At 35.7% G+C, this 15916-nt stretch overlaps 1 protein-coding gene across 25 annotated transcripts in view; it reads left to right on the forward strand.

Annotated features, from left to right (window-relative positions):
* Positions 1-15916, forward strand: part of DENND1A (DENN domain containing 1A) — a 495329-nt gene that overhangs the window by 65945 nt on the left and 413468 nt on the right. The window contains exon 1 of one of the 25 annotated variants that reach the window (XM_072748696.1): positions 6405-6494. The exons of the other annotated variants lie outside the window; for them this stretch is intronic. The gene's annotated coding sequence lies outside the window, so the exon portion shown is untranslated. Of the gene's footprint in view, positions 1-6404; positions 6495-15916 lie in introns of those variants that run through there. 25 annotated transcript variants of the gene reach the window in all.

Here is a 15916-nt window from a genome sequence, read left to right on the forward strand (position 1 = left end):
GCAAATGTCAGAAGTTTCTTGTTGGAGGCTCAATCTGACTCCTGAGAATGATTCTCCATGGCTCTTAGTTCCACCTTTTAGGCTTTTGGATTCTGAGTTACCTCTTTATTTTACTTTGTTATTATTTTTTAAAATAAAAGATAATGTTTTTTTTAACTTAGTAGTTTTTGCAGCCTGTTTCTGGCCTGTAGAGTTTGGTGTTTACAATGCCTGCTTGTTTTTTTTTTTCCTTCAATTTTGTGTTGTCTCTGTCACTTTTAACTGGTAGTGTTTGTTTCTTTCTTTTTTCTTTTCTTTCTTTTTTCTTTTCTTTTCTTTTCTTTTCTTTCTTTTCTCTCTTTCTTTTCTTTCTTCTTCTTCTTCTTTTTTTTTTTTTTCTCCCAGCACAGGTCTGTAAAGTCCTTGGTTTTCCTGTGGATCTTTTGGAATTTGCTCCTTCACATTATATTCATATCTACAGTGTCTTTGAGATTAGCCCTTTTCTGCTTTAGGTTTCTGATGAGGCCACTGGGGGAATTATACTCTTAAGCTTATTAAAAAGCCCTGTTTGACTGAATGTTTCTCTATAAGACCACCTTGGATCTTTCACTGGTCTTACAAAGACTTTTAAAATTATACTTTCAGCTTCATCTTTAGATAGTGTTATTCTTGGAATGCTCTGGACTTGATTTTTACCCAGAGGCCCTTTCTTAATTTTAACATCATCTGTCATCTGGAGAGGCTAGAAATGGATAAAGAAATCCAGTTACATGCATACGATAGAATACTAGTAAGTAATAAAAAGGAACAAAATATAGATACACTCATCAACATGGGTAGATCTCAACATGGTGATGCTGAGTGAAAGAAGCCAGACCAAAAAAAGAGTATGTACTGTCCGATTATATTTATATGACTTTGTAGAATGTGCAAACTAATTTACAGTGTTAGAAACCCCATCAGTGGTCTCCTAGGGATGAGTGGTGGGGAGTGGAAGGGAGGGGTGGATTTCAAAGGAACTGCAGGAAATTTTGAGTAGTGATTGATTGTGGCCATGGTTTCATCAGTGAAAAATAGGTTAAAACTAATCAAATTATACAATTCCATCCTTTTATTTTCTTATTTTTTCCATCTTATGTTGTAATGTGTCTCTTACAAGTAACATTTAGCTGGATCTTCTAAAATCCAGTCTGATTATCTAATATCTTTCACTGCGAATGCTTTTTATATGCTTTTTCATATGTTTTTCCTTTTTGCTTTCTTTTGGATTAATCAGGCATTTTTATTGTTTCATTTATTTTCTCTCAAAATTGGAGCTTAAATACTATTTCTGTATTTTTAATGATTACACTAAAAGTAATAGTGGCTACGACTTAATGTAAGGAAGGTTTGTTATGTAATAGTTATTGTTCTATATGCTTTACATATAGCTCATTTAATCCTCACAAAACTCCTGTGAGGAGTCTGACACAATCATTGTATCTATCAATGATTGACAGGTATGGAAACGGGTGGCATGGAAAGGTTATGTAAGCTATATGAGGCTACACAGCTTTCAAGTGGTAGATCTGCTTTAGTGCTACATTATCCACGTAGTGTGCCTTTAGAATCCATGGTGTTAACTAATACAAATATATAGTCTTTGAGAGAGTCTGCTTATGTAACTTATCAGATTAATTGGATATTTACCCTCCTCCTGAAAAAATAGGGACCTTATATTGTTTAACTTTTATCATTTGTCTTCCAGCCTGTATGCTTTTACTGTTGTGTATTTTACTTTAAACTTCTATGATATTAATTCATTTTTAAATTTTTTTATTCGTGATAGGCATAGAGACACAGAGAGAGGCAGAGACACAGGCAGAGGGAGAAGCAGGCTCCATGCAGGGAGCTCGACGCGGGACTCGATCCCGGGTCTCCAGGGTCACGACCTGGGCCGAAGGCAGGCGCCGAACTGCTGAGCCACCCAGGGATCCCCTATGATATTAATTTTTATATAGCCCAGTTATTTAGATTAACTGACCTATTTTCTGTTTTTCTTTTTTTTCATGTCTTATTTCATGTCAGACTTTTCTGCCTGGCATAATTTTAGTCTAGCTTGAATACTATCCCTTTGTTGCTGGCAAATCTGTTTTTGTTTATTTGAAAAGTTTGTTGTGTTTTTCTTCCCTCCCTGCCCCCCACCCTGCCTTGATTGATAGTTACTTTCTTTAAGCACATTGGGGATCTCATTTAAGCATCTTCTGACTTCTATTGGTGCTATTGAAGTCACCTTGCATACGAGTTATCATTTTATGTTGGTAATCTGTCTTGTTTTCCAGTTTAGCGATCACTTATGTCTAGCAGGGATTTTTCTTATGTATCCTGGTTAAGATTCAGCTCTGTGAATCTGAGGGTTAGGATCTATCTTCTTTATTATCACTAATTCTCATTTCTTCTCCTCCACTCTCTACTTCCTTCTCACTTTTTCCTTCACAATTTTAAACCATATTATTTTGTGTTTTCAACCTGTTTATCTCTACTGCATTTCAATCCAAGTCTTTTTTTCCAGTTTCCCAGTTCTCTTTGCAACTGTGTCTAATGCTGTTAAATCAATCAACTTCGTGTTTACTTATTTACTTCTTTATTTCTTTACTTATTTTAAAGTAGGCTCCACGCCTATCATGGAGTCCAATGTGGGGCTTGAACTCATGACCCTGAGATCAAGACCTGAGCTGAGATCAAGTTGGATGCCTAACTGAGCCACCCAGGTGCCCCTAATTTTAATTACTTTTTTTTAAACAGCTTTATTGGGATATATAATTCACATATCATTCAATTCTCCCATTTAGAGAGTACAACTTGATGGTATTTGGTATATTACATTAATTTATTTAAATTGTGGCAGTATGTCTATATATTATAAAATTTGCTGTCTCAACTGTCTTAAGTATATAATTTAGTGGCATTAATTGCATTTACACTACTGTGCAACCATCACCACTATCTATTACCAAAACTGTTTCATCACCCCAGGCAGAAATTCTGTAACCATTAAGCAGTAACTCCCCATTTTCCCTCTGACTAGCCCCTAGTAACCTCTGATCTACTCCCTGTCTCTGAATTTGCTTATTTCAGGTTATTCATGTGAGTGGACTCTCAAACTATTTAGCCTTTATGGCTAGCTTATTTCACTTACTGTCATATTTTTAAGGGTTGTCTATGTTGTATATATGTATTGTCTATGTTATGTCTATGTTATAATATTCAATTGGAATTTCATTTTTTATGTTTGAATAATATTCCATTGTATGTATATACCACATATTGTTTATCCATTCATTTGTTGATGGACACTTGGATTGTTTCTACCTTTTGGCAATTCTGAGTCATGCTGCAATGGACAATGACATAGAGGTATGTGTTTGAGTCCCTGCTTTCAATTCCTTTGGGTACATACCTAGAAATGGAATTGCCAGATCACATGTAATTTTATTTTTAGCCTTTTGAGGAACTGCCAAGCTTTATTCAAAAGCAGATGCACCATTTTCCATTTTGTGAAATAATAATAAATAATGTATATTGATCTTTGCCTCTGGTCCTTGACAGAGGGCTCATAAAATCTTTGTAAGTAGAGGTGCTAGGGAATCTTTTGTTCTAATATTTAGTTTATTTATTTATTTTTTAAGATTTTATTTATTTATTTGAGAGATAGTGAGGGAGCACAAATCAGATGGATGGGAAGAGGGAGAGGCTCCCCATGGAGCAGGGAGCCCAATGCAGGCTCCGTCCCAGAATCCGGAGATCATCTAACATTTAGTCTTTGACTATAGTTCTCAGCACAGACCTCCTACAATCTTTGTAATTTCCTAAGTCATAAGAGCACTAGGTGTATCTTTTGTTCTAATATTTGGATATGACTGCAGTTCCTGACATAGGACTTTTAAATCCCTTGGAATTTCCGAGGGGATAGAAGTGTCTTTTATTTTAATGAGGTGACTCTGGGCTCTTGGATGGCTCCTGGATGGGAGCTGGTCTCTAGAAAGACCAAGCCATGATTAGAAGCTTGGAATTTTCAGCCCCAACCTCCATTCTCTAGAGAGGAAAAAGAGGCTGGAAATGGAGTTAGCAGTTGATCAAGCCTACATGATGAAACCTCCATAAAAATAATATGGGAGCCTCCATGTTTATGAGGACATCCACATACTGAGAGGGTTACATACCCTAATTCCATGGGGATGGAAGGTCCTGTGCTTGGGACTCTCTCAGATCTTGCCCTGTGTGTCTCTTTAATTTGCTGTTCATCTGTATCCTTTATCATATCTTTTATTATATAATAAATTGGTAAACATAAGTGTTTGCCTGAGTTCTGTAAGCTGTTCTAGCAAATAAACTAGTCAAAGGGGGAGGAGGTCAAGGGAACCTCTAGTTTTTGTCTTGAACTTCTGCTTTGTAGCCAAGCCAGATAAAAGTTATGGATAACCTAGGGACTGCGTTTTTCCCCCCACCGTCCCACCTACCTCCCCTTGGTAACCATTAGTTTGTTAAGAGTTAAGAGTCTGTTTAGTTAAGAGTCTGTTTCTTGGCTTGTCTCTCTCTTTTCCCACTTTGTTTTGTTTCTTAAATTTCACCTATGAGTGAAATCATATTGTATTTATCTGTCTCATTTATTTCACTTAGGATTATATTCTCTAGCTCCATCCATGTTGTTGCAAATGGCAAGATTTCATTCTTTTTAATGGCCAAGTAATATTCCATTGTGTGTGTGTATACACATCTATATCTATCTATCTATCTATCTATCTATCTATCTATCTATCTATCTATCTCACATGTTTTTTATCCATTCATCTATTAAAGGACATTTGGGCTGCTTCCATAATTTGCTTATTGCAAATCATGCTGCAATAAACAAACATAAGGGTGCATATATCTTTTCAAATTAGTGTTTTTGTATTCTTTGGGCAAATACCCAGTAGTGTGATTACTGGATCATAGAGTAATTATATTTTTAATTTTTTAAGGAACCTCTGTATTGTTTTCTACAGTGGCTGCACCAGTTCGCATTCCCACCAGCAGTGCAAGAGGGTTCCCCTTTCTCCGTATCCTTGCCAACACCTGTTGTTTCTTCTGTTTTTAATTTTATCCATTCTGACAGATGTGAGGTGATATCTCATTGTGTTATTGGTTTGTGCTTTGGATTGTTTATTTTTTGGATGTTGAATTGTATATCTTTATATATTTTGGATACTAACACTTTATCACGTATGTCACTTGCCAAGAAGTTGTGGGTAACCTGGGGACTACTTATTGGGATTGGCATCTGAAATGGGGGCAGTCCTGTGGTACTAAGTCCTTAAGATGTTGGATCTGATACTATCTCCAGGTAGACAGGAGGAGACCCAGCTGAAAAAACTGTTACACATCTGGTGTCAGAAGTATTGTGAGTATGGTAGTAGTGTGAGAGTAAAGGATAGACACACAGGAAGAGTGGGCTTTTACTAAACATTCCCAGAGCAATGTACAAGGGTTCAACTTCTTTGCATCCTTGTCGACACTTGCTATTGTTCATCATCTTTTTATAGCCATCCTAGGGGGTGTGAAGTAATATCTTATTATGGTTTTGGTTTATATTTGTCTAATGACTGATAATGATGAGCATCTTTTTTATGTGCTTATTGGGCATTTGTGTATCTTCCTTGGAGAAATATATATTCAGATCCTTTGCCTATTTATTAACTGGGTTATATATCTTTTTAATATTGAGTTGTAAGAGTTCTTTATATATAATTTACAATTGTCAATTTTTAACAAAGGAGTTGTTAGAGTTTTTTGTATATACACAAGTCCCTTATCAGATTCATGATTTACAAGTACTTTCTTTAGTTTTGTAGATTAACTTTCCCTTTCTTGATAGTGTCCTCTGAAGCATAGAAATTTTGAATTTTGATGGAATCTTATTTATCTATTTTTTGTTTTATTGTTTGTGCTTTGGTGTATCTAAGAAACCATTTTCCATCTTAAGGTTACAAAGATTTATTCCTATGTTTTCTTCTAAGATTTTTATAGTTACATTTCTTACATTTGGAACTATAATCCATTTCGAGTTGATTTTTGTTTATGGTATAAGGAGGAAGTCTGACTTCATTCTTTTGATATCCATTTGTTTCAGAACTATTTGTTGAAAAGACTGTTATTTCCCCTCTTGAATTGTCTTGGCTCCTTTGTTAAAAATTGACAATTATAAACATTTATTTTTAGACTCTTACATCCTTAAGCAAATATTAACATTATCCTGATTTCCATAGCTTTGGAGTAAAATTTGAAATTGAGAAGTATAAATCTTTCAAGTTTGATCTTTTCCAAGGTTGTTTTGGCTATTCTGAGCTCCATGCATTTCCATATGAATTTTAGGGTTAGCTTATCAATTTTTTTTTTTTTTTTAGCCTATCAATTTCTGCAAATCAAAAACAAGAAACCCAAAAAAACCCAGCTGGGTTTTGATAGGGATTGAGATGAATCTGTAGATCAATTTGGTGAGTATCACCATCTCAACATCAGGTCTTTCAGTCCATGAACATGGAATGTCTTTCAATTTATTTTGGTAATTTTATTTTTTCCTATAATGTTTTGTAGTTCTTGGAGTAGAAGTTTTGCAATTCTCTTGTTAAATTTATTCCTATGTATTTTATTCTTTTTGATGTTACTGTAAATGGAATTTTCTTAATTTTATTTTCATAGTCTTCATTGGTAGTGTATATAAAAAATTCATTTTTGTATATTGATCTTTTATTCTGCAATTTTGCTGAATTAGGCTACTAGTTCTAATAGTTTTTGATGGATGTCATGGGATTTTAGATCATGTTGTCTGCAAATAGAGGTAATTTTACTTCTTGCTTTCCAAACTTGATGGCTTCTATTTCTTTTTCTTTCCTAATTGTCCTGTCTAGAACCTCCAATACAATGTTGAATAGAAGTTGCAGGAGTGAATATCCTTGTGTTTCTTTTTCTTTTTTTTTTTTTTAATCTTAAAGAGAAATATTCAGTCTTTGACCCTAAAGTATGATATTAACTGTAGGTTTTTTGTAGATGCCCTTTATCTGATTAACTCCATTGAAGATCTGATCCCCTTCTAGTGAGTAACACATTTTTTTTTTTTTTAAAATCCAGGTATACAGACTAGAAACCTATTAGCTTTGTCCTAATCACCTACCTCCTCACTCATCCTCCATATTCAATATATCAGAAAATTTTAATTGATTTACCTAAATGTCTTTAAAAACTAGGTATTTCTGTCTTAACTATCATTATCTTAAAATTCTTATCTTTTTTTCCTCACTAGATAACTCCCATTCCTTCAGATCATACTTCATATGTTGTATCTTTAAGGGAGATCTTTACAGATCACCAAAGTAAATTTGTTTCTTATACTGTATGCTCTTGTAGCACTTATCATAGCTTGCAGTTAAGTTACTACAAGTCTGTGAGGGTAGGATTACCTGCTGTTTTCTCTACTGCTGTAATGCCAGTGCTTAATACTGAGAAGATTTAATACATATTTATGGAATGAATGAACCAGTGAAAATGGGATAATTTATGTGGAAATGGTTTTAAAATGAAAATTGCTAGAGAAACATTATTTTGATGATCTCAACATTTACAATGGCTGTGATTAGTTTATTGGATTTATAATTTTTTGCTTGGGTGTAGAGAAATTCCAAGTTCTGGTGGTATTTAAGGGTGGATCATCTTGGATAGACTCACTATTACTGATTAGGTTTTGTTTACTTGGATTATGGAATTATAATAACAAAGTATATGGTCAGATCTCTCTAGAAAGCAATATAATCTTCCCTAAATGACACCTTCTTGGTAATTATCACATTTGGTTTAAGATTTCATTTAGCACAAAACGGGTTGCAGAAAGCCAAACCTTCGTATATATTCAAGTAAAGGTGATGACTTTCTTCACAATAGAGCAGAGATGAAATAGCTCCCACATTTATTATTCTGAATGGAGCCTTGGGATGAAATTCCAAGCAGCAGAATGCCACTTAACATTCTGCATGCTAGTTTGCTCTTTAGTAGTATAATTGTAAAATGAGGCAATAAAACCAGAGAGGATATAATATTTATACCTGTGCCAGCACTTCACATGATAAAATGTCACACGGGACTGTTTACTCCATGCTGGTTATTTGGATAATGCCCCACCTGCCTAGTGACAGGAGGTGCTGAGTCTTGCATATATCTTGAAAAGAAAGTTAGGGTTAATATAGTGAATTTTTCACCAGGAAAAAATAATACATCATATGGGATAATAGTGATAGCTACTCTTTGAGCACTGTTTTTGTGTCAGCAGTGTACGGGGTCCTTAGGGACAAGAGAGGGACAAAAGAGGAGAGAATTAATAACAGTGAGTACCTTCCATGTGTCAGTTAACTCTGCTACATGCTATACTTAAAATCTATCTAAACCTTATAACAACTCTGCCAGGTAGGTGGTGTTATCCCCATGTATATGTGACTGACTCTTGTTTATCTCATTAAAAAAATTCTGATGACCTCATTGGAGTTCTGTTATAATTATCATGTTTAAACTTTGGTGTGTGTGTGTGTGTGTGTGTGTGTGTGTGTGTATAATTCTTTTTTTTTTTTTAGTTTAAATAGCCTTTTTTTTTGAGACAAAAAAAATTAATGAGAAGAGACAAAGAAACATCAAAGAGCTTTTTCCTCTGATTGCTGTGTTAGAACTTTTGCCTGAAAATAGGTTACATTCCTTCTGTTTTCAGCTGAATCCTCATTAACTTTACATTTTAATGATGTCCAGGGCAAATTACACCATTTATGGTCAGTGCCTTAAAGGGATGCTTAAAGGGGATTTAATTTTTTTTTTTTCTTAAAATGGTGGATGCATTTACCCCAAGACTATAAATTGAGGTGGAATTCTTTAAAAAATAAATAACAAAAGAAAACTCTTGAAACGTGGGGTTGGATTTCCATTTCCAACTATTATAACAACTTAATTCGGAGGAAATTATTTTCAGCTTAAAGTAAATTAATCATTGAAGAGAGTTTTTATAATATTTGGGAGTATGTAACTGAAACCAACGTCCTACATTTATGCTGGAAAATAGTTTCAGTTTCTCATTTACTTGGATTTAAATTCAATTTTACTGCTTAGCTTTAGAAATAATTCATAGGTGGTAGATGCTCAATAGGAATAAATGAAGACAGCTTCTCCCAGTTATGGAAAAAGCAAGGGTGATTGAAATGCTAATATGTTGATAGACAGATTGTATTTGCACAAGAATGAGGGAATATGCTGTAAGGTGGAACTCTTCACAGGATTCCAAATTATTCAATTTAAAAGAACAATATAAACTACAGAGCTGTGCTTTCATTGCAAGCTTTGAATGCTTAATATTATTAGATGATAAATTAGAATAAAGTGTCATGTTGTGTCAAATACTGTTTATTTCCTTAACAATTATTTGATAAGTGGATTAAGGGAAATTGGCCTATTTGTTGAGAGAACTGTAATTATAGGAATGCCTATTGAACATCAGGTATTTTGTAATGTTTGTGCTTCTCTTTTTTAAATGCGTTTAATTGAATCATTTCTGTGTGCTAGGCAATGGGCGGATGCCTCTTGATGTGGCATTCCTACTTGTCAACATTTCAATTTTCTAGTAACCTAATTAAAGTACTAGTAGATTCTGCATTTGCTTCCTGACTCTATCATCATCATCACCTTGCTGCTTTTATAACTGAACATCACAATGGAGGAAACTCTGGGGGTAGATAAGAGTGTGGATAGGACATTTGTTAAGTTTCTTATTTGCTTTATATATACACACACATACATACATGTAAACTTGTGTGTATATATTTTATTTTTCCTGGAGCCCATAAGATAATGAATTATTGTCTCCATTTTACAGCTATTTCAAACCAAGGCACAGAGAGATTAAGTAACTTGCTCTAAGGTGATAGAGCTATTAAGTAATGGATTAGTGATTTGATTCTGGCCTGTTTCGTCCTACTATACCATGCTGCCTCCAATATGGCTGTGATATCTCTGTTTAAGGATTGTAGTTCAGTTGTGTTCTGTAATGTTCAGGTTCTCTGACAGAGAAGGTTTTCCCTTCAGGTTTTGTTTCAGTATGGTTCACTTATAAAAGCATGAGTTCTAGTTCACGTATAGCCATTTTTATAAGCTGTGTGATGATAGGCTGTGTGAATTAGCTTTTTATTTTTTAAATTTGTAAAATGAGATTATTAATAGGGCCTATCCTAGAGGTTTGGTATGAAATAAAGGAGCTAGTACAGTTTTTGTCACATGTGTTTCTGTAATGCAGATTCACTCCTAGCCAATTGGTAAACAGAAGAATGGTGTTAATGTAGAAGTTGCATTGGTTTGTATATTTTATACTCTCAAGCTATATCAGGTGAATTCAAAGTAGATTAACACCGTTTTTCTTAGTCTTTACCTTTGAGCAGATTTTCAACTTTCTTAATTTAAAATTTGCCCTTTTTGGGGCAGCCTGGTGGCTCAGCGGTTTAGCGCCACCTTCCGTCCAGGGCGTGATCCTGGAGACTCGGGATTGAGTCCCACATTGGGCTCCCTGCCTGCATGGAGCCTGCTTTTCCCTCTGCCTGTGCCTCTGCCTCTCTCTCTCTCTCTCTCTCATGAATAAATAAATAAAATCTTTTGAAAAAAAAAAATCTTTTAAGAGAGAGAGAGAGAGAGAGAGCGTCCTTACCCTATCAATGCCAATCTCATCCCAAACATCAAGGTCAAAACCTCTCTTCCTAAAGATTTCCAAAAAGGCGCAAATTTTATTTTTTTAAAGAGAGACAGAGAGGCAGAGACACAGGCAGAGGGAGAAGCAGGCTCCATGCAGGGAGCCCGATCCGGGACTCAGTCCCATGATGCCCTGAGCCAAAGGCAGATGCTCAACCTGCTGAGTTGAGCCACCCAGGCATCCCAGATAGGGTAAGGACTCTTGAATTAATGCTTGCAGCCTTTTTAAAAAAAATTTTTTTTTTTTAAATTTATTTATGATAGAGAGAGAGAGAGAGAGAGAGGCAGAGACACAGGCAGAGGGAGAAGCAGGCTCCATGCACCGGGAGCCTGACGTGGGACTCAATCCCCGGTCTCCAGGATCAGGCCCTAGGCCAAAGGCAGGCGCTAAACCGCTACACCACCCAGGGATCCCCCCCCCTTTTTTTAAATAGAAATTACATAGTTTTGAAAAATAAGAATAATTTAGTATTTCAGTTTTAAGAAAAGCTATATTTTTACCCATAGATAGGAGAATCTGGTTGCGTCTGGGTTGTGGTGATTCAACAAGACTATATGGAAGTTGTGTTTTCTCCTCCTTTAACTTGTCCTGATTTGTTGAAAACTGCTCAGTCGTTTTAGGAACAAGTAAGGCGGGGCTAGTTGTGGAATATCTTTTTTGAGTGATGAAACACTGGTGTCTGTGGGGGAGTGTATCACTTTGCTTGTTTTAAGCACAGAAAATGTAATATGGGAAGAAAACAGCATGCATAATATAAGAAGCACAGTTATATATACTCAGTTGGGAGTTGAAATCTTGGCCCCTCAATGGCCAGTAAACTGACTTGAGCAAGGCCAGTATCTTTTTGGATCTCTGTTTTCTCACTAATAATGCAAAACTATCCCCATCTGCCTTATAGGGTTCTTTTGAAAATTTCATGGCATTAGAAATTTAATGATATGAAGTATTCAGAGTGCCTCACTCATAGTAGGTATTTTTTTTTAAGATTTATTTATTTATTCATGAGAGAGAGAGAGAGGCAGAGACATAGGCAGAGAGAGAAGCAGGCTCCTCACAGGGAGTCCGATGTGGGACTTGATTCCCAGACCCGGGATCACACCCTGAGTCAAAGGTAGATGCTCAACCACTGAGCCACCCAGGCGACCCTCCTAGTAGGTATTTAATAAATGTTTAGTAAGAGAACTAGAAAAGATCACAGAAATACAGTTGTAACCTGTTTTGTGCAATTAATACTTCAAATAATTTTATATTGTTACTATTTTTTTTTAAAGATTGATTTATTTATCTTAGAGCATGAGTAGGAGGGGCAGTGGGAGAGGGAGAGAGAATCCCAAGTGGACTCCACAATTTATGCGGAGCCCCCCAAGAGGCTTGGTCTCATGACCCTGAGATGATGACCTTAGCTGAAGCTACAAGACTGACTGTGCCACCCAGATGCCCTTTATGTTGTTACTGTTTTTGTAATAAGTCACTGTCAAATGAAACAGAAATGGAACTTCTAAAAAGAAGTCTGGTGGGATCCCTGGGTGGCTCAGCGGTTTGGCGCCTGCCTTTGGCCCAGGGCGCGATCCTGGAGACCCGGGATCGAATCCCACATCGGGCTCCCGGTGCATGGAGCCTGCTTCTCCCTCTGCCTGTGTCTCTGCCTCTCTCTCTCTCTCTGTGACTATCAAAAAAAAAAAAAAAAAAAAGGGGGGTGGGGAAGAAGTCTGGTGAATTTTGTAATGTGAATAACTACTTATAAAACAGCATTAAAAATTATTTTAAAAAAGCAGTGTACACCTGTATAAAAATTTGTTATGATGAATAATATTTTAGTATTTTCTCAAATTTGAAATAATAGTGTGTTATATTAAGTCAGTTAAAAAAATCCTATAAAATGAAATATTTAAAAACTTAGACCAAAATATAATACATTTTACCTGCCTACTTAGCTTTTGGGCCACTTTTCTTTGTAAATTGTATTTTGTATTCTCCTCTTTTAATTAAAAAAAGCTAAGTATATTAGCTTTTTTTCAAACCATATTTTTCCTCTTCATAATTTTATTTGAATAAATAAATTTGTTTACTTTTTTCCTCTCACAGGCGGCCAAGACTAGTGAGTAAAACATCCATAGTCAGCTAATTTGCATGAGCTTGGTTACTCTGTTAACTCTCTGATTTCCTTCAGTCTTGTTAATTCATATATGGACCCGTGGTATTATTGCCCATTGGCCTTTCCTCACAGTTTTTTGTAAAAGTCAGAATTGATGTGTGAGTGTTGTAAACTCTTTGGAGACACAATGCCTTGGACACACTGGGGTAAATTTTGTTCACAATTGGCATATAACAAAGTACCATAATCTACCACTGCCTTGTTAATGTAACTGTCAGTAAGATTTCTGGTTCACCAAAGACTTATTATCCATGAAACTTAACCTACAATGTGCCAAGAGTCAAGAAGAAATAATAGTAAATGCTACACACCTACTGTGTGTCAGACACACTGCTGGATACTTTACAAATAGGTTCTATAATCCTCATAACTGCAAAATGGAGCGTATTAGTTATTTGATGGAGGCTAAGAAAACTGCCCCAATCACACTGCTTGTGCCAGGCTTCATAGCTGGAGCTCTCCCCACTTTTATATTCTATCTTTTTTTTAAAAGATTTTATTTATTCATGAGAGAGACCGACAGACAGACAGACAGACACAGGCAGAGGGAGAAGCAGGCTCCATGCAGGGAGCCTGATGTGGGACTCCATCCTGGACTCCAGGATCACTCCTCGGGCTGAAGGCAGATGCTAAACCACTGAACCACCCAGGGATCCCTGACTTTTATATTCTATATTAATCGCCAACCCCAGTGGATCTAATGGAAATCAGAATGTATTTTGATAGAAAGTTAGTGATTCCCTTCTACTTAGTCTTTTCTTCCAATGGAATAAATGAAGTGTGTTGTGGAGGAGTGGCAGAAAGCTACTTAGATTTTTTCCTAATGTCTTATGAAACTTTTAAAGGAAAATTCAGAGATATCCAAGACAAAGAGTGAGTGAGGGTAGTTAGTAGTTTGTGGGCAGAGTTTAGGTTAACCAGATTTCTAGAATGACCATTGGATTTTTGAGCTTATTATTTTCATTAGATATTTGTGTGTGTCTAAATCTCTATTAGATTTGTGTGTGATGGGGGTGGGGGACTGGTGATGTCTGAGCTTGGCCCTCATGAAACTAGAGGGACAACAGATTTTTTTGTCCCCTGCATGACTGTGTAGTTGAAAGCTTTCTTTTATCATTTTGCTGCCATATGTGTTTGTGAAAATCAGTTGCGTTGTAAAAATTCTTACTTCCTGGAAACCAGAAACCCATTCAGTAAGTGTCCCTGCCTTGACCACTTCCTCTTCGTTATTTATAAATGATAGTACTGCTCTTGTAACATTCCAGACGTTCATCTGGCGAGGATTCCTTTTTCACATTTGCCATTTGGTGCATTTTCTCCTGTTTTATTTTGTTTCTTTGTCCTGATTAGTTCACCAAGTATAATAGAGGAGACATTTGCTTTGTTTTTTTTTTTTTTTTTTTTTTCTTTTTCTCTAAAGCAAGTTATTGTGGAGGGAGAGTTTACTAGTGATAAGAGCTGTTTATGTCCTTAGCGATTGATTTGTAATTAATGTTGCCTGGGCTCTCACATGTTGGCAGAATTGGTAACAGCTTGCAGAATTTTTTTAATTCACTTTTCTTGTTGGTATTTTGACAATGTCATTCATATCTTATGAAAAAGTACCTCAGACAGGTTAAATGTGTTAAAACATGGAATGAAAAGGATGGAAGGAGACCCAGTGCTGCCTAGAAACCTTGATCTTTTGCCAAAGTATTTAAACAATTTAGTGTTTTGGTTTCCTAGCTCCAAGCTGCTTCTCAAATCCTTTGCTAATTAATCCAGTTAATGCTTTGTAGACTTACTATATGCAGTGCTTTGGCTTGCTCGTCTATCATTGAGAAGTCCCGTTTTGTTTCTTAGAGCAAACCTAAGCTCTGTTCGGGTGCAGTGATACACAGGGGATTGCTGATGTGAGTATACTTTTTTGTCTTTAAAACCATTGTTAGTGTGAATGGATGTACATATATGTGCAAGTTCCCTGCTCTATATAATATTTAGGCTTAAAATTTCAAGATAAAATAACTGACACAAAATAGAAAATATAAATAGAAAACATTGTTTACACCAAACTAAAGAACTGATTAACCATGTGAATGATGCAAATTATTCAACTTCTCTAAGCCTCAGTTTTCTTATCTGTAAAATGGGGGAAAATAATCTTTCCTGCAGTGTTGTTGGTACAATAAAACAAATATCTTAAATACTTAGCAAGTGCCCGTACTTGGTAAAACTCAGGAAATGATGAATTGCTTTTATTATTGTGTTATATGTTGAATAAATTCTTGGGTGCTTGCTAAAATTTGGAGGAGGTAGATTCCTTTCATCTATTTTTCTTTTGCAAAGGAGTTTTGAATGTCTTAATTTATGTCAAGGATATAAAAATCACTCATTCTTATCACCGGGATAATAAGAAACACACAACTGTATTCTGCTTCAGATTGTGGTTTTAAGACCCATTGATGTGAGTTATAAATACAAACATTAAAAAAAAAAAAAGTTTACAAGGTAAATTTCTCTCATTTGCTCACTTGAAAGCTTAGGTACAATAAAAATATATGGGCTATCTACTGGCCCTCTCTCCACCCCGCCATGCCAATTAAATCAAACTTGGATGCAAATTCAGGAATTTCACTGCTGGTGAAACTGATGACTTTCTGCTACCCCATTTCTGAAATCATATATTATGCCTTTTAACCTCTGAGTATGTCCTAGTGATTAAGAATCAATAAGATCATTTGATCATTAGGGTAAGTATCATTCCTGCCCCCAAAAGCCCAAGGATTTCAGAGAAGAAAATTACCTGGCAGAACATGTTACATTCTAATTTTTTCTCTCTCTATATGTGGACAACTTGATGAACCATCACAAAGTTAAAACATCATGTAACTCGCACCCAGGTCAAGAAATGGAATATTATTAGTATCTTACAAACCATTCTTACATGTCTTTCCAATCATCACTGCCTCCATTCTCCCTAAAGAGAACCCTTCTAACAGCATTGATCATTTTTGCCC

Source organism: Vulpes vulpes, chromosome 2, assembly GCF_048418805.1.
Source record: "Vulpes vulpes isolate BD-2025 chromosome 2, VulVul3, whole genome shotgun sequence".
Lineage (NCBI taxonomy): Eukaryota > Metazoa > Chordata > Mammalia > Carnivora > Canidae > Vulpes > Vulpes vulpes.